The sequence below is a fragment of the Xyrauchen texanus genome, chromosome 4, assembly GCF_025860055.1.
Source record: "Xyrauchen texanus isolate HMW12.3.18 chromosome 4, RBS_HiC_50CHRs, whole genome shotgun sequence".
NCBI lineage: Eukaryota > Metazoa > Chordata > Actinopteri > Cypriniformes > Catostomidae > Xyrauchen > Xyrauchen texanus.
In genome coordinates this window covers 20,579,900-20,587,509 of record NC_068279.1, presented here as the reverse complement: position 1 = coordinate 20,587,509, position 7,610 = coordinate 20,579,900, and the positions used below count along the sequence as shown (strand labels likewise).

The following is a 7,610-nucleotide window of genomic DNA, read 5'->3' as shown; positions in this document are numbered from 1 at the left end:
GGGCTCAGCAGCCGCACATGGAAGAGGCGCAGTGGTAGGTCCTGCCACAAAATGGGGGGGAACTCTTCGAACACAGCGGCTGGGGCAGAAAGAGCTCTGCCCAAGGGAGAAACGGGTCCGCTGACAGGGAGTCAGTACAACGGAATATACATCACAGGGGTTACCGAGTAATCGGCAGCTGTGGAGAACCTATCCCAGAACAGGGCATATTAGTACTCGTAGTGGGTCTGGCTGCGAACTCCTCCACTGAATTTGTGAGCCACAGGGCTAGGGAGGAAGTACTTCCAGGGTCCACGACTTTGTGAATTCGACTGGGGGTAAAAGCACATCGGGGGTGGGACGCTATTCGCAAGCGATACACCCGGCCAGCTGTTCCATATTAAAAACCTCTACCTGTTCGTACCTGACATAAAACTAGATGAAACCGGCTTGTGAAGGGGGTCGTGGGAACCTTGGGCACATAGCCCGGCCGGGATCTCAAGATGATGTGAGAATCTACAGGACCGAACTCCAGGCAAGTGTCGCTGACAGAAAATGCTTGCAGGTCCCCAACCCTCTTGATGGAGGTGAGGGTAATCAGGAGGGCTGTCTTCAAGTCAAGTCAAGTCAAGTGGTTTTTATTGTCGTTTCAACCATATACAGTTAGTACAATACAGCAAAATGAGACAACGTTCCTCCAGGACCATGGTGCTACATAAAACAACATAGGACAAACCCAGAACCACATGAGACTACAGACTAAATAACATACCTAAATAAAGTGCACGTGCAAACGTGTGCAAAAAGTACGAGACAGTACAATAAAATACTAACAATAATCAGGACAATAGAGACAGTAAGAGACAGTACACAGTTGTGCAAAAGATGACAATTTGTAAATATGCCAAATGTAAACATAACATACTATGAGATAGTGTTCTATGTACATAGCAGTTATTGAGGTAGCAGCCAGTTATAAAGTGACAAAATTAAAGTTCAAGTCAGGACATGTGTGTGTATCAAACCAGTCTCTGAGTATTGAGGAATCTGATGGCTTGGGGGAAGAAGCTGTTACACAGTCTGGTCGTGAGGGCCCGAATGCTTCGGTACCTCTTGCCAGATGGCAGGAGGGTGAAGAGTTTGTGTGACGGGTGTGTGGCATCATCCACAATGCTGGTTGCTTTGCGGATGCAGTGTTTTTTGTAAATGTCTTTGATGGAGGGAAGAGAGACCCTGATGATCTTCTCAGCTGTCCTCACTATCCTCTGCAGGGCTTTGCGGTCCGAAACGTTGCAAGTCCCAAACCAGGCAGTGATGCAGCTGCTCAGGATGCTCTCAATAGTCCCTCTATAGAATGTAGTGAGGATGGGGGTGGGAGATGTGCTTTCCTCAGCCTTCGAAGAAAATAGAGGCGCTGCTGGGCTTTCTTGGTAATAGAGCTGGTGTTGAGTGACCAGGTGAGGTTCTCCGCTAGGTGAACACCAAGGAATTTTGTGCTCTTGACGATCTCCACAGAGGAGCCATCGATGTTCAGCGGAGATTGGTCACTCTGTGCTCTCCTAAAGTCAACAACCATCTCTTTTGTTTTGTCGAAATTCAGAGACAGGTTTTTTGGCTCTACACCAGTCCGTTAGCCGCTGCACCTCCTCACTGTATGCTGACTCGTCATTCTTGCTGATGAGACCCACCATGGTCGTGTCATCGGCAAACTTGACGATGTGGTTCGAGCTGTGCAATGCTCCACAGTCGTGAGTCAGCAGAATGAACAGCAGTGGACTGAGCACACAGCCCTGGGGGGCCCCAGTACTGCTGCAAACCAATCCTGATGCCGGACGCATGTTAGAATGTGTTTCTGCGTTAGCATCTTGAATGGGAGTTTGTGCAAGGCCCAGATGAGAACTTGCAGGTCCAGGATCGGTCGCAAGCCACCACCTTTTTTGGGTGCGATGAAGTAAGGGCTGTAGAAACCCTTCTTCATCTCAGCTAGAGGGACAGGCTCTATCGCGTCTTTGAGTAAAGGGTCACGATCTCCGCAAGTAGGGTGCTGGTGTTTTCGCCATGCACCGAGGTGAAGCGAATACCGGCAAAAGGGGGCGGGGGCCAACCAACTTGATGGGTTGGAAAGTGAGAGCCACGCGTCCAAGCTCTGTGCGAGGTGCACTAAAGGGACGATCGTTTTCGACATACCTGGCGGGGTTTCACAGTGGGTTCGGAGCAGGTAGTGTTGCGTCGGGAGGCAAAAGCTTTGATGCTGAGATCGGTCTACTAAGTTGTCTGTTTGTGGATGTACATGCTTGTTCAAATCTATTTAATACCCAATCATTCCTACAGCGTGCATAGTGTAAGTGACATAGAAGCAGTGCCCTAATCAGTGAGGATTTCTTTCGGAATTCCCACTCGGGAGATATTTCTGAAGAGTGCCTCTGCAACACTATGTGCAGAGATGTTGTGCAGAGGCACTGCTTCTGGGTACCGTGTTGCATAATCCACCAGGACTAACGCAAAGCGATGACCACGTGCTGTCTATTCTAATGGCCTGATGAGGTCCATGCCAATTAGTTCAAAGGGGATCTCAATCATATGGCACTTTTGGAGCGGCCGGCGGATTCACCAGCTGACATTCACAGCATGAAGCACACCACTGGCAAATATCCCTGTGAATGCCTGGCCAATAGAAACGGGCCATGAGATGGCTTAGCATTTTCCCCTGTCCCAAGTGACTTGCCATTGGATTGTAATGAGCCACCTAGAATCACATTTCCTGACGGTACCAACAACTGGGTTGTATTTTCTTTTGTCAGAGCGTCCTGCATCACTCTATACAACCGCTCTTTAATAATTGAAAAATATGGATATGTGAGTGTGATTCCCATATGAAGACACTGACCATCAATCACTATCACTGCATGCTTCAGAGTTTCATCTTGTGACTGCTATAAAGGGAAATACTCTATCAGGAATTCACTAATGGCAGGGGAGGATCACACCTCCCTCCCCGGTGTCAGCCTGACGCAGAGCAGATGCAGATGGCCCAGGCCACGCCTCTCCAGCCAGCACTGCTCATCTCACACCAACTCGCTTTCTTACAGGACCCATCCAAACACAACTCTTTCATTACTAATCGAAAAGACGGTCAATTAGTTCCCAAAATTAGTGGATGGGTGAGGCGAGGACTAACCACCGCCTCGACATTAAGCTTTTGTCCCCGGAATATTATTGTGACAGCCACTAAGGAATAATCCTGAATACCCCTGCACACACACCTGACCCTCACCGGATTATTTGCATCCAATGCCCTGTTTTGAACCAAGCATTAATGAATGGAGGTTTGAGGGGTTGGGCCTGGTGGATGCTGGCCAGGGACATGAAGACACTCTCCAGTGGCGATGACTCCATGGCTGCATATCCTCTTCCTTGTTTTCCCGGGTTCGGCATCTGTGTAACAAGATTAAAGGAATGAGAAAGCGGGACATGCAATTCCAACTCAGGAATGTCACTTTTATTTACAAACTGATGCATTCGCTTCAATGCGTGATGCTAATTCTCAAAACGGCATCAGCCAACACACACAAACAGCTTGTCAGATGGGCTCTCTCTCTCTCACACTCTGAGGACTGGCCCTTTTATTTCCCCCCATCTCTCACTGTGAACACAGAAACAAGCAATTACCAGCAATTCATCTCAGATGAGAACCCTTACCACTTACTCTCTTTCTAGACATATGCTCAACCATGCCCTTGCTTCCACAGTCTGATGTAATGTTAACATTGTGGAAATTATACTACCCCCTGATAAACCCATTTTATTGAAGCTACAGGCAAATGCTTTTGAAAGCACAGCCTCCATAACAAGATGTGTCATTAGCATAAATGTAATGTATCTGTGAGTTGGTGAGGGGTGTATAATTTTATCAGGTTTAATGTTAACATTGTGGAAATTGTGTTTACCCAGGTAAACCAATCTGTAATAGGTAAATAGGTAAAAGTCCTGGAGGACTGCCACGGCTGCTCCAATGGCGTACGGCAGCGATGAGGACTCCGCAACAGCGTATCCCTCCTCCTTCCTGGGTTTCGGCAGCAGTGTAACAGGTAAAGGTGGGCAAGGAGGATTCGGGAACTGGCTGAGAAGTCAACAACATATCATGTTTATATTAGAAATGAACTAAAATTTATGTAAAAGTAAACAAAAACACATACACACTTACAGCAGCCGCATGTCTCTCTCTCTCTCTCTCTCTCTCTCTCTCTCTCGAACTGGCACCTCTGGCTCGTCTTTATCCCCCTCCTGGCTCACTTTCCCAATTCAAGGGCATGTGCCCTCACTCGAAATTCTGTCGCACTGTTTTGATATCGACAAAGTGAATATGCGTAAAACTAATTTTGTGAAATTTGTCGTCTTCAGCCTGTTTCCATTCAAATGGCCTTTTATCTATAAAAAGGGTGTGTGTGATGATGTCATGCTTAAAAATCTCTTTGTCACATAAGTTTGGGTTTATCGCAAAAGAAATCTGCCCTTTCCGTACAGAAATGTGTGTTTATTGCTAATTTGACTCCCAGATGTCCCTTATTTTTTTCCTCCAAAGTTTTGGTAAAATAGGGAGAGTAATAATTTAATGAAATTAGCCAGCTTACTGTCATTTTAATTTTAGACGATGAGGAATTGCAATCAAAAGGGAGCAGTTTCCCCTCTGATAGGACTGTAATATAGGTCCTTATTGCAGGTACCACTGGTTCTGACCTGAAAGAGAATCGTCATGGCCCTGTTCAACTTGGCAATCTGCACCAAGTAGCGGGGGAACTTTCTGTCTTAGTATAAGGACCATCCATCCATGTGTATATGCTGTTTGCACAACCAATAAAGAAAAATGTATGCAGAGTATTATCAGAGTTTACAAATTATACATTCCTGATATTCTATTTTGAACAATCATCTAATCTAAAGCATTGCTGTCACAACTGCACTATGTCCTGCATATTTCTCCATCAACTTTTATCGAACAACTGAACTTGATTGAATCGAATTGCGCAATGTTAGTGTTATAAAAATTAACACTGAATCTTTTCTTCTAGTATTGTGTATTTTTTATTTGTGCTTTGTGCACAGAAATGATTTTTTTTTGTAATATGGGATAATTTTGTGACTGCAGTCTATTATTTTGATGCGCTAAAAATTTTTCCGCAGAAAATACATGGATGGAAACGTTACTGACATACAACTCTCAGAAAAATTTAAAAAATGTGGGAGTATGCCATCTACAGGCTTATTATTACACTGCAAATATTTAATAGCATTATATATCACACAATGTATAAGAATGTACATTTCTATCCACTTTGTGATTAAATATAATGACATTCATATATGCAGGTGCAATGGGAAGAGTGAATAATACAGTATGTTACTACAAAACACGTTGTGAGTTAATAAGAAATGTCAACAGCACAAATGCCATGGATCTGAAGATCGGGCAGCAGGATATTTGTTTCAAGGTGAAATTAGCATTTTTGCTTTGACAACTGGTAGTAAAGAGAATTGAGTAAACCTTTTCTCCCCAATTTGGAATGCCCAATTCACACTGTCCTCTAAGCCCCGAACTTTCCACGGCTCCACCCCCCGAACTTTGCTCGCTGAGCTACCCAGGCCCTCCGCCTCTTCGGTTTCTAAGTTGAATCGATCTGCCATGTTTTTTGCATACTTGATCCGAACAAATTCAATTTCTGCTTGTGAGTTTCAGGGAGTAGACTTTTCCCAGGTCTTTTATTGCACTCAAACATTGCAGCAGGTAAAACACATTACAGTTATGGGCTTAGATGACTTCATATGTTGTTCTCTTTTAATTTGTCTTTACAGAAGTTACCCTGCTCAGGTTGAGAAGGAAATATTATACGTATATGTCAAAGCCTACCATTATAGATGAATATATATGACTCTTATATAAGGTCTCGTTCATTTTTTCTTCTCTAAATTTTCATATTACACTGAATGAACACATAAATATCCTTTGAAGAACATTATAACTTCTAATAATTTTAATTTTATCACTTGATCTATGACAAAACAGTCATTCATGTTACAAGAACATGTCACATAATGTTCAGTATCAGCATTTGCATTATTAAGCCATTTGTACTTTCTGATCATATTTGTATGATCAGACTTAAGTGTTTTGTGTAGTATCACTTTCATCAGGGACAGGTTTTACAGCTTGGTTTACTTTAAAGCAGCATGAGAAAATAGGCAAGAACAAATGTCAGCAAATGGGAACAAAGTGGTAAAAAATGGTTGGATAGCATTACCTTATTTAGTAAGGTCTGAATCAGCCTGTCCACATGAGTACAGTTCTCTTCATTTACAAACAAGAAAAGCCCAGCCTTATGTGAGTATCCATAATTTTAGTTGACTGTAAATTTAGGGTAATTTAATGCCCTGAGGTTTGGAAAAATGTATTGTTCTGTGGTTTTCAAAATCACAAATCAAATCATTTCCATTGAGGACTGCCAAACAAAACTGATAAACTGCAGTTTTTTTTAACACTGGACACATTGAACACTGTGTTCATTATTTGGGGGCTAAATTTATGCTTTTTCCTCCTGTAGAAAATCAAGAAACATCTTCAAGGTTGAAGATTTCACAAAGTGAATCATGCTGAATGTTTTGGATTAAAAGACAATATACAACAGACAATATCAAGGTTTCTCCAACGTGATCTCATGAGAATTTGTATTTACATAAAGTTTGGTTCTAGCAAATATACATGATCTTACGTTTGCAAAGACTGTCAATGTCTCTGTGAGTCCAGTGGTTTGTTCCTTCTGTGTTTATGCTCTCTTCATGTTTTTCAGGTGCAGCTGGCACGCGGAATCCTCATTTCTATGGGAACCCTGATTGTTTCCATGGGAATGCTGATCATGCCAACTTTCAGTGGACAAGCAACACCTGATTGTGACTTGTTCTCTACCTATATTTACCCTACTCTGTTTTGTGTTCATTGCTAGTTTGCTGTTTTGTGTTTAGTTACTCACCACTCTCGCTCTCTGCCCTAGTTGGTCCTGTTGCGTGTTTTCAATATTGGTTGCCAGTCTTAACCATAGTGCCTGGATTGTGATTACCATCCTGTTGGTTGCATTGCTTGCCTTGATGCTTCAGTATTCCTCATAGGTTATCTCTCTACACTGAATCTGCTCTTCACACTACCATGACGTACACAAACCAATGAACACACTATCCTCCAGAGCCTTTGTGATGATTTAATCACTTTTGTCTTTGTTTATTTAATACAAAGATAACTGTATATATTTGTTATGATACACTGTTGTCTGCCCTGTGTTTTGCCTCTGTCATCTGTTCCCCATGGACTACCCTTCCCATCATCCCCTGCTCTGATCACCTTCAGCTGTTCCCCATTGTTCCTCACCTGTGTTTAATTTTCTCATTAGTCTTTGTCAAGGGCGAGTCTAGCCCCTTTTTAGGGGTGCTTCAGCACCCCTAAAAAGGAGCTCAGCACCCCTAAAACTTGGAGTAAGAAATGTTGTTATTCTAAAATTTTTGTTCGTCTTTGACAAGGTTAAATAATATCCAAAACATACTCCGTAGTTTGTGGTTTAAAATGTATGCGTTAAGGATGAATTTGA

At 42.9% G+C, this 7,610-nt stretch overlaps 1 long non-coding RNA gene across 1 annotated transcript; it reads left to right on the top strand.

Moving 5' to 3' along the window:
* Nucleotides 1-5,690: 5,690 nt before the first annotated feature.
* LOC127634726 (uncharacterized) lies at nt 5,691-7,321 on the top strand. The gene is made up of 3 exons (XR_007969396.1): nt 5,691-5,761; nt 6,576-6,670; nt 6,822-7,321. It is a non-coding gene; the product is annotated as an uncharacterized LOC127634726 (long non-coding RNA).
* Nucleotides 7,322-7,610: the final 289 nt, after the last annotated feature.